The sequence below is a fragment of the Acomys minous genome (genome assembly GCF_964271855.1).
Source record: "Acomys minous genome assembly, chromosome: 5".
Taxonomy (NCBI): Eukaryota; Metazoa; Chordata; class Mammalia; order Rodentia; family Muridae; genus Acomys; species Acomys minous.
The window spans coordinates 98,338,384-98,349,802 of record NC_140494.1 but is presented as its reverse complement, the minus strand read 5'-3'; the positions used below and the strand labels follow the sequence as shown (position 1 = coordinate 98,349,802).

The 11,419-nt window shown below is 46.4% G+C and overlaps 1 pseudogene across 1 annotated transcript; it reads right to left on the bottom strand.

The window, feature by feature from the left end:
- Nucleotides 1-1,790: 1,790 nt before the first annotated feature.
- LOC311597454 (heat shock factor-binding protein 1-like) lies at nt 1,791-2,101 on the bottom strand (annotated as a pseudogene). Its single transcript has one exon. The product of its transcript is annotated as a heat shock factor-binding protein 1-like (transcript).
- Between the last annotated feature and the right edge of the window lie 9,318 nt (nt 2,102-11,419).

The following is an 11,419-nucleotide window of genomic DNA, read 5'->3' as shown; positions in this document are numbered from 1 at the left end:
TTGATCCTTAGCATTGTATGAGCTGGGTGTAATGTCACGTGTTTGTAATCCCAGCACTTGTGAGGCGGAGTCAGGAGGATGAGAAGTTCAGGGTCGTGTTATTTGCATAGGAAGTTTAGGCAACATCAAAAAGGGACACCATCTATGAAGGGATATGTGAGAGGGATAAATCAAATGGCTCCGCATTAGGAGGTTCAGGAAGGTTCACCAATCAGCTGACTAAGGCTACATCAGTGGGGTGGAAGGAATTTCGAAGCCGGTGAATGGGAGGGAGATGGTACTCTAGGAAGAGTTAACAAGCACCGAGGCACAGAAGTACGATGTCTGTCACAAAGACAAGGATAAAAGGTAGGCTGGTGTTCGGATACTGATGGCTAGGGGCCTGGGGTGATGGGACAGAGCAGTGACGATGACGGCTTGGGAAGGTGGACAGCAGCACTGAGACCATGGTGAACGTTGTCTGTTGCCTGTGTGGAGGCCTATCATACAGAAAGGAGGGGATCATTGTGGCGTGACATGAGCAGATTGGCCAGAGACTGACATGTACACCAGTGACTGGCACTTCGCAGATGCCGTCTTAGTAAAAGTTGGACAAATGCATAGCAACTCCCTGCAGTACTAGTGTGGAGGGAGGCTTCTCAGCAGAAAAGAAGAGTTAATGGAGTTACAAGGCTTTGTAGTAGTCTGGGAGAGATGGCTCAGCGGTTAAGAGCACTGACTGTTCTTCCAAAGGACCCAGGTTCAATTCCCAGGGCCCACATGGCAGCTCACAACTGTCTGTAACTCCAAGATCTGACACCCTCACACAGACATACATGCAGGCAAAACACCAATGCACATACAATAAAAATAAATAAGTTATTTTTAAAAATTAAAAAAAAAAAAGAAAGAAAGATTGGTAGAAATCTAAATTGACCTGGTGACAATGGAGATGTATAAGAGGTGATGTCACCACTTGGAACCTCACTAGAGTGGCATGCTGATTTTGAGCTTAGGGCTTGATATGTAAAGAAGTTAGAAACATTCAGAAAAGCCTGGTGGTGGCGGCAGCAGCGCACGCCTTTAATCCTACCACTCGGGAGGCAAAGGCAGGCAGATCTCTGAGTTCAAGACCAGTCTAGTGTACAGAGTGAGTTCAGTCTAGTGTACAGAGTGAGTTCTAGGACAGCCAAAGATACACAGAGAAACCCTGTCTCAAAAATACAAAACAAAGCAAAAAGTTCAGAAGAAAAGACTAGTTTTTGTTGCAGTCCGACCATGATATAAACATTAGAATACAGATAACAAAACTATTCCAGATATAAAGGAATACAGCTTCAAAATTATGCTAATCACCACTAGAATCTCATGCAAAACTCTGACAGAAGCTTTGGCACAAGCAATTATTAAATGCTCTGGGCCACTTGGAAAAGTATTTCTGACAAGCTAGTGTTGGCTCAACAGTCACTTTGCACTGAAAAGGAAAGACCCCTAAACATACATGTCTCACAGCACGGCTTTAGCCAAAGGGAGGAGCTACTAGTCACCTGATTAAAAAGCACTCTGCCACTTTATCAAATAGCAACTACCATGAAAGAACAATGGGAGGACTTTCAGAAAAATTACTAAAAATTTTGACAATTTTATGCAGAAACCTCCACAGTTTTAGTGTTTAATAATTAAGGGAACTGACCAAGATATGAAGATACCAATATTGAGAAACTGGGGGGTAGGGGGTACTCTATAAACTATGCACGCTGTGATAAGAACGAATGCTTTATTAACCTGTTGACACATAGTCGTTAGTTGCAGAAAGCAACTTGGCTTTCTCTTGGCTTGGGAAAACAGCATTCTGGATTCAGTGAATTAGCAGCAGCCATCTCTCTTGCCCTCAACTCCTCTATGCAGTAGCAATCTTGTTTTTACCTTCCAGTTCTTCCACTCCAGCCTGGGGCGTGAGGTCAGCGATAGTTTTTGTCATTGATTCTTGCAGTGATCTGGTCCGACAGGATCTGAAACTTGTCTTGCATCTGCTGTAAGAGCATCTCTACCACCAAGGTGATGTCTGGCATGGCCTTAGGGTCAGTCTTGGCCATCTTCTCAGTGCCCAGCTTGGTGGCGATGACTCAGAACTGCTACCTACACTTCGGTTTCTGAGTGCAGACCAATTCAAGCCTTTTTATGGTCTATCTCCATTTCCTGATTTTTTCCTAATATACTTGTTGTTATTATTATTATTTCTTTAGGCAATTCTCTCTCTCTTTTTTTCCCCCCAAGATAGGGTTTCTTTGTGTGGCCTTAGCTGTCCTAGGCTCACCCTGTAGACCAGGCTGTCCTTGAACTCACAGCAATCCACCTGCCTCTGTATCACTGAGTGTTGGGATTACAGGCATGCACCGCCATGCCTGTCTTCTATAAATGATTCTTAATTTGTTATTGTTATTAATGTACATGTTGGAAGTCAGAAGACAACTTGAGGGAGTCGGTTTTGTGCTTCCATCGTTATGTGGGCTCCTGGAATTGAACTTGGGATGTCAGGCTTGCATCCTTTGAACCATCTTACCAGCCATCACTACTGTTATTTTGATTCCAATAAATCTTAGATCAGAACTATACAACTTGTTGCTCTCAAATCCTTCCCATTGGCCTCAACTTCTTTTCACATAGCTTCTTCAGTTCGTTAATTTCTGGCCCCATTTCCCTCTTTACCCCTCTTAAACTGGCACGGCCACCCATCAGGATGTTTCCTGTGTACATCATCCCTGACTCTCACCGAAGTGAGCTTGTTCAGCTCGCACACAGCCATGGACAAATGAAATGACGAGGCTGTGTAAAGACTTTTAATTCATGGCCACTAACCACGAGTTGGTTTCTGCTATGTTCACTCTTACCTGATAAAGTTGCTTTCTGTCTCCTGGAGAACAGGAGAGCAATGAGAAGCGAAGGGACTCCTGGGAGCTGCCTATGGTGGTACACTTTGCGACCCCCCTCCGTCTGAGTCCCTTTGTCTTTGTCTTGTTTCTGTGGGTAAGTATAGGTCCTAGCTATTGGCTTGATCATTAGACTTCACCTTTCCTGCTTGGCGACGTTGCTCCTGAAACTCTTCCCTCTCTGGGTCATATTTCCCCCTTTCAATGACAGTCTTAGTGACTGTATCAAGATGGGTGTTTCTCTCAACTTTATACCAAGGTTTTCCTTATTGTACTTGTTTTTCAACTTTCTCACTGCCCCCACCTCTGCCGAATGTCAATAAGACCCTGAGTTATTTCTGTTTACTCTCGATTCCACTCTAGTCATACTTGGCTTCCTTTAGTCTGTCACATCTACTCTTAACAAGGTCAGCAGTGGCATCTCCGTGACTGAATTTGGGCCCAACTTGGTCTTTATTTAGGTATCTTAGTCCAGGTGAGATGTTCTCACAGCTCCTCAGGCTGGGATGTAAAGGGGCTGGCAGAGTCAGTGGTGAGGGCTTCCTTCCTGGTTTATAAATAGAATCACATGACAAAATAGCTCGGACAGCTCTAGGGGGTTCATTTCATAAGGACACTAATCTCACTCTTGAGGGAACCACCCTCATGACATGATATATATGTATGAAAATGTCATGAAGAAGTATATCATTTTTGTGTGTATATTAAACATAATGAACTATTTCCTAAAGTTATTATTGTAATTTTTCATAATTTAACTTGCTATTTAACTTACTTATTAGCTTATAAGACTGATTTAGCTTGTCTATTGTCTCCCACCTTCACCAGAAAGTAAGCCCCCTGGAACTGACCTGGAAACCTGACTTCTGAGAACCAGCTCTCATGGTACCAGAAGGTGCCATGCAAGCTCTCAGAGGAGAGAAGCAATGGCAGGCCCACCGAGCTAGACACCCATGAACCACAATAATAACCAGCATGGCAAGATAACCCTAAGGGGGCAGTAGTGGCGCATCTACGTTGGTGGTAACCAACAGCTCTCAAATTGGATTTAATATCCACTTAACAAAAGGAAAAAATCATACCTGAGACTGGAAACCCAGCCATCTACACAGGGCTACGGAAGTTGTGGATAGACAATTGCCACTTTCCAGTGTACTCCACAAATATGTTCTAAATGTTTGTCCTTCTACCCACCGATAAGTGTAGTTCTCACCCCTCATCAAGGAAACTTCTCTTTACAACACACAGAGATGATTACAGAAAACCACAAAAAACAAAACAAAACAAAAAAAAACACAGAGCAGTGGAGCCCAGTCCCAATAGATAATCTACAGTACAACTCTATACCCAAGGCTCAGGACTTACTGCCAGAATACAGGGCAGAGAGACTTTAAGAGCCAGAGGAACAGAGAGGTTGCTGTGAGATGCTGTCTCCTAATGACGTCAGGAGCTATAGCCACGAAGTCTCACCAACACAGCTGCCTAAACATGAGCCGAACAAGGACAACAACAGTAGACAGGAGAAAGTCCGTGGGGCCTTTCAACCTCACACAAAGAACTACAGGCAACAAAACAATGCTGAGAGTGGGAGAAATAGTCTTCTCAAGGGGAGAGCCCACCAACTGGTTTGGTTTTTTGTTTGTTTGTTTGTTTTTTGTTTTTTGTTTTGGGGGCAGGGTCTCTCTGTGTTAGCCTGGGCTGTCCTGGACTCACTTTGTAGACCAGGCTGGCTTCGAACTCACAGCGATCCGCCCGCTTCTGCCTCCCAAGTGCTGGGATTAAAGGCGTGCGCCACCACGCCCGACTTCAAGGGGAGAGCCTACCAACTGGTTATCCAATTCCAAATAGTCATCCCTGAGAACATATTATATAAACACACACACACACACACACACACACACACACACACACACACACACATACACACACACATATGCAACAACAATTAGTGAAAGAAAAGACCATAAACTTGAAAGAGATCCAGGAGGGGTACACGGGAGAGTTTGGAGGGAAAAGGGGGAAGGTGGAAAACGGGGGTGACTGTATTAGTACTCTCAAAACCAAAGAAAAAAGGGATGTGGGCTTACCAGGTATGGCGTTCCATACCTGTGCGGCTCCATCACTCAAGAGGTTGAAGAGCAGAAGGGGCTTGAATTCATGCTTGTTATACAACACAGATTGTAACAAAAGAAAGAAATCTGTGAGTTGTTATGAGACGTTACGCAGCTTGCTTAAGTAAAGTAACTGCTTACTTAAGACAGGGTCTCCTGTAGTCTCATACTGGCCTCTCAACTTAGCTGGGTGACCTTGAACTACTGATGTTTTTGTCTCCACCTCACAAGTGCTGAGGTCACAAGAATTTACTCAGCACAACTGGCCTAAGGATAACATTTTAAAAGAAAATCTTTAAAAACATCTTGCATTTTGGCTGGATAGGTGGCTCAATGATTAAAATCTCTGGTTACTTTTCTGAAGGACCCAGGTTATACAGCCTACAGCTGCAAGTACCTCAGACATTTGTGCAGGCAAAACACTCATACACATAAAATAAAATAAATGCATAAACTAACATTTATTATTTATTTATTTGTGTGTGTGTGTGTATACAACTTGAAGGAATTCCACCATGTGGGCTTTGTTTGTTTGTTTGTGATGGGTTTCTCTGTATAACAGCCCTGGCTGTTCTGGACTCACTTTGCAGACCAGGCTAACCTTGAACTCACAGAGATCTGCCTGTCTCTGCCTCCTGAGTGTTGGGATTAAAAGTGTGAGTCACCACACCAGGCTCAGGTTGTGATTTTTCTACTGCTTGAAAGATGGTTCTGGGATATATAAACTGTGGGAAAAAAGAGTAAAGCTGTTAGAACTTGATCTTCAGAGTATATTCTACCCACCAAATGTATATAGGTATGTGTATATGTATATGTGTAAGGTTGGGTTGAAACTTGCTCTTTGGAGTTTGCTCCATCCACTCAATGTGTGAGTCTCTCTCTCTCTCTCTCTCTCTCTCTCTCTCTCTCTCTCTCTCTCTCTCTCTCTCCCTCTCCCTCTCTCTCTCTCCCTCTCTCCCCCCCTCTCTCTCCCCCCCTCTCTCTCTCCCTCTCTCTCTCTCTCTTCCTCTCTCTCTCTCTCCCTCACACTCTCTCTCTCCCTCTCCCTCTCTCTGTGTGGTCTTTTTCTCTCCTTTCTTTTCCTTTTTAGACAATTTGCCACTACCAGTAGAAGCCCCCACTAAAAGCCAACAGCTCTAATCCCCCCTCCCCTTACATGGAGCCCCGAGCAGGAAGTATCAGCATCTGCCTGTTGCCAGCAGTTTAGTTCTGGCCCCTCAGCTTGCCACTATCTGTGGAAGCCACTGCCCATAAAAATCAGTTCCAGCCTAGAAAGTTGCCCTCAGAGAAGTCTGTTGAGTGACTAGCCAGCAGTCAGGCTGTGCCCTGACTCAAATTTACCCTGTGATGTCAAAACTGGTTTTCAACACTCCAGAAATGAGGTTCAGGGTTCAATTCCCAAGACCCACATGACAGCTCACAATCGTATTAACTCCAGTTATAGAGCATGATGCCCCTTTTCCGGTGCTGCGCACACATGGTGTACAGATACGCACACAGGCAAAACTTCCATACACATTAAAACAAAAACAATAAAATGAAAGAAAAAAAAAACCAAACAAACAAACAAAAAAACCAGGAGTTCAAGGCCATCCTTGGCTACATAGCCAGGCTAGTCAGGGCTGCATGAGTCAAAGAAAACTAAAATAAATAAATACATAAAGTAAAAAAAGAATTTATCCTAGTGAGTCTAATGGTATACTCTTCCAATTCCAGCCAAAGGAGCAGGAGTTTGAAATCAACCTGTACTACACAGCAAAGCCTGCCACAAAGCAAACAATTGGGCCTGGTGGTACTTGCTGTAATCTCAGCATCAGGAGACTGAGCAGGACGATTTTGGCCTAGCCTGACCTACATAGTAAGAGCCTGTATCAAAAATCCAAACCAGCTGGCATAATTGCACGAGCCTTCAACCTCAACACTTGGGAGGCAGAAGCAGGAAACGCTGTGTGAGTCCAATCAAGACCAGCCAGGTTTACAAACCAGTTTCTGGCTAAGCAGGGTTACACGGTAGGAGACCGCCTTGAACAAACAAACAAACAAACAAACAAGCAACCAACCAAACAATCCCCCCCAACCAACAACAACAAAATCTCAAATAAACAAAATTAAATAATAATGAAAATGTATCCTGCATATATACATATATGCAAAGGCATATGTGTATGTGTATGAAGTTTATTTGTAGCACTGTCTGCAAAACAAAAATCCAGAAATAAACTAACTACACCTAAGTAGGAAGACTGATTGTAAGTGCATGGTGCATCTGGGCGCTAGACCGTTCAACATAATATGATGGCATTCATCTTCCCAAAGGATAATGATAGATGTGCTCAGAAGCTTTTCTGAAACTCAGAAAGAAGGGCTAACAACGTGGGGAAAACAGCCCCGCTCTCCCCAGCCTTTGTTACATCTGCAGTGAGATGTGCTCACTTCTGCCTAGGTGCCTCCAGATTTCTGGACTTGGCAGGGTGTATGGCAAAGCGTGTCCCTGCAGGGCCCTCCATTGGAACCCTGGAGCGAAAGGGATACTCTTCGGCAGGGGCAAGCTGGCTTATTATCTCAGCAGCCACAGGGTCTCAGCCAACAAGCCATGTCTCCTGCCAGGGGAAACTCCTGCTGTCTGCCTGCCAGCTGGGTGCTGCTCTTTGCTCTCTGGTCCCCCCTCCTGTTACCTCTCTAGCCCATGCTGGCTGGGTCACTGGCCCCTGGAATCATCATTCTGAAGGTAGCATCCCTGTTGGGCCATTCTTAGCATAGCCTAGTGGGGGTGGGGCAGATGTGAGGTTCCTATGTCCCTTCCCCCCTAAACACATAGACCCACACATATGTTCAGTGGGTATTCATGCCCTGGGAAGAGGTCCAGGCAGGGAGAATGATGCGAGGCAGTAGGCTCTGGGGGGATGTAAACAGACAGGGCTCCGCCCCCCTTCGTCTGTGTGTGTGTGTGTGTGTGTGTGTGTGTGTGTGTGTGTGTGTAGAGGAGAAGCAGAGGAAATAATCAGTGTGAGATTGCAGGGGTTGTCTTCAGACTGCCCTCTGGGGCAATCACATGCCAGCATCTTCATACACTACCAGCTGGCATATGGGCTTTGGACCACCAAGAAGCCTTCCCATATGGCCCCTAGTGTGGTCACTAAAAATTCCCAGCCACATTCTCTGGCCTTTGTGCTGGCACTAGGCCAACAGAAGTTAGCCTGGGGTAGTATTCTCTTGCCCAACCTCCCTCTCTCTCTCTCTCTCTCTCTCTCTCTCTCTCTCTCTCACACACACACACACACACACACACACACACACACACACACACACACGGGGCGCTTCTTTAGAAGCACTTGCTTCCCCAAACACCACTTATGTCAGATTCCTTCCGGTATATGACACAATCACTTCCTTAGCCTTGTCTCCAAAAGGAAGCCCTGAAAAAGACTTGTCTTGCATATCTTCCTCCTCAACCCCTGCCCCAAGCCCTCCTCTGTGGCTCCACCTGTGAACACACACTCTTTCCCTTTGGGGTCAGAACTCTACCTGGGTCCAGCCTCAACCCCTCCCACTCTTCTTGCACCTTGTCACTTGCCCTCCTTTCTGCCCACCCCCTTTAAAACCTCTTTTTCTCTCGACTGCACTTTGTTTGTTTGGTTGGTTGGTTTTGTGTGTGTGTGTGTGTGTGTGTGTGTGTGTGTGTGTGTGTAGCCTTAGTTATCCTGGACTCCCTTTGTAGACCAGGCTGGCCTCGAACTCAGAGTGATCCCCTGTCTCTGCCTGCCTTCTGGGTGCTGGGATTAAAGGCGTGTGCCACCACTGCCTGGCTTTCTCCCGCAATTTCTAAAGTTCAACTCTACATACTGTTGGCCAAAGGAGAGGCTCTCATTTGGATATGCTCAAGATCATCCTTGTGTATGAGGCTAGTCTGGGCTACACAAGATTCTGTCTCAACAAACAAACAACAAGAAGACCTGGAAAACAAAACCAGATCCACCACCACCACCACTAACAACAACAACAGAAAAAGAAAGAAAGAAAGAAGAAACAAAGAAAGAGGAAAAAGAGTTGCTTGAAATTCAGCTCCGGCTCTTCCTTCAGCCCAAGGGGGAATCTTATAAATCAAAGCCACAGGGCTGGAGAGATGGCTCCAAGGTTAAGGGCACCTGGGATTAGGAATGGGGTGAAAGTATTGCTGTCTGCCCCCAGCTGAGCAAAGACAGAAGCCAGAGTTGTGACCATGTTGGTGGCAGGCTGGTGCAAGGAGGTAAGCAGAAGCCACATGTTTGGCACACCTGCATTTGGGAGCAACCCACAGAGCAGCTGTACTTGAAAAGATGAGAAGGGCTAGCATCCTGGCTGCCCTAGGACCAGAGGAAATGCGTGAAGGAAAAGGGGGGGGGCGCTGCGGAATTCCTGGACATGTGGCTTCTATTAGGCCATCTTGTCTCACTCTGGGTTCCACCTCTGGGCCCCAGGAGAATCTCTGGGGACCCTGGTGGATGGGGAGGTGGAGGAAGGAGATGGAAGAAACATGTGGTATAGACTATGTAACTTAATCTTCTGGACGTCTCCCTTGAGTCCTGAACCCTCTTTTCTCCTTAAGTCAGACCTAGTTTTCTGAGAAAAGAGTAATATTCTAGAGATAACAAACACAGACAATGAAAGAGTGGACAAGAGAGAAGGAAAGACAAGCGGGAGAGTGGGGAGATATTTTTAAGAGCTGGTTTTTTAAAAAATGAGAGAGAGAGAGAGAGAGAGAGAGAGAGAGAGAGAGAGAGAGAAACAGAGACAGACAGACAGAGAGAAAGATTCACAGGATGGGGTCCAAGAGTTCTAGAAAGACAGCCGGCTTTCCTCAGTTTGTTCAGCCTCCAAAACAGATGACAGGGATTAGGAAGCAGCGGTGCCCTTGGGCTGCGCTGCTGCCTCCCATTTAGGGAACCCAGAGCAAATATGCCCTGATCCCCACATAAAGGGCCAATTAACTGTGCGGTCTCCAGAAACAAATCCGCTAACAGGGTGACAAGCCCCTAGACGCCTGGCGGGCGGTGTGTTTACCCAGAGGCCGACCAGGAGCAAATCAGAAGATTAGGGTGGGGCAGCATCTGCATGCTCTGGGGGCTTTCCAGCCTTCCCAGGTCCAAAACAGGGCCTGGTGCCCCGAAGTTAAGTTTCTGTCCTGCTTGGGCTTCTAATGTGATGGAACCTGCATAGCCCGCCAGCAGGAGGCCAAGCAAATGATCCTTAGGATCCTGAACTTGAGGATCAGACCAGAACAAATAGATTCCTCCTTAACCGCTGAGGGAACTGGTCTTGAATGGTGATGTCCTGTTAGTTGGCAAATAGAGGATTTCAGCATACTTTTGCCGCACCCCTTACCTCTCCTGCTGAGTGTGGTCTAGCAAGCCCCCGCGACAAGGGTCTGATATAAAATCCTATGTCTTTAGTACCCAAACCTACCCCAGTCTCAAGAACTGCCTCGATTTATCTTCAGTGGACGCACCAGGGACCCAGTTCAGCGCCCACATGACACACTGCCATATCAGTACCCAGGGCTCTGACTCCCATGGGACTGTTGAGTGCCACCGCTTTAGGTCGCCCCGCCTTGAGGTCTGGTCTTGGGGCAGGAGACTCAGAGGCACTAAAAGTGGCAGCGTCTGGGCTCCACCGAGAAGACTGTAGGAAGCAGCAGCACCACAGTTCTCTGCTTGTTGGCCTGCTTTCGGTTTGGAATCCGGATCCGGCCACAGCGTCATCTCCAACCCTGGGACGTTCTAAGTAGCCCACCCCCTCTCTGTCTGGGCAGGCGTCCCCTTCCCAATCGGAAGCAGCGAAGCATCAGACTGCTGTCGCACAGTTTAAGAGCAATGCAAAACCCACAATTATTTGTCCGCGGAACAAAATGGGAAATCCGGGATCAAGATCTTGCTCCACATCCAACACCATTTTCATTCTAGGAAAAAGTGTGTGCAGGAGAGGGGCGAGAGCAAGGATGGCTAATTGGGACACCGCCAAAGTTAAAACAACCCGAGAAAAAAGTCAGAAGTAAGGCTTTGGCTTTCTTGTTGCAACTCTATTCTACCCCAACCCAGCGGATAAACAGCTGTTATCTGGTTCCAGTAATTTTGAGCAACTTGGCATCTACCTGGTTTATTGCACTTTGATTCCTTTGTTGTAGACTACTTGGTTCCACTTTTGTTTGGTCTCTTCAAAGCTGTAAAATAACTAGTTAAAAAATATGTCAGAGCAGAGAACTGCACTACGCTAGTAAGTGAGAGTCTGAGCGCTCAACAGGAATTCCTGACTGGGGCGTCTGGGACAGGATTCCAGGTCAAGTTGAGTTACTGTAGTCCTTGGGCTCCTGGGAATTAGGATTCCCACAGGATTAGGGGGAAGCCTGGAGCGCGCCCGGGGTTG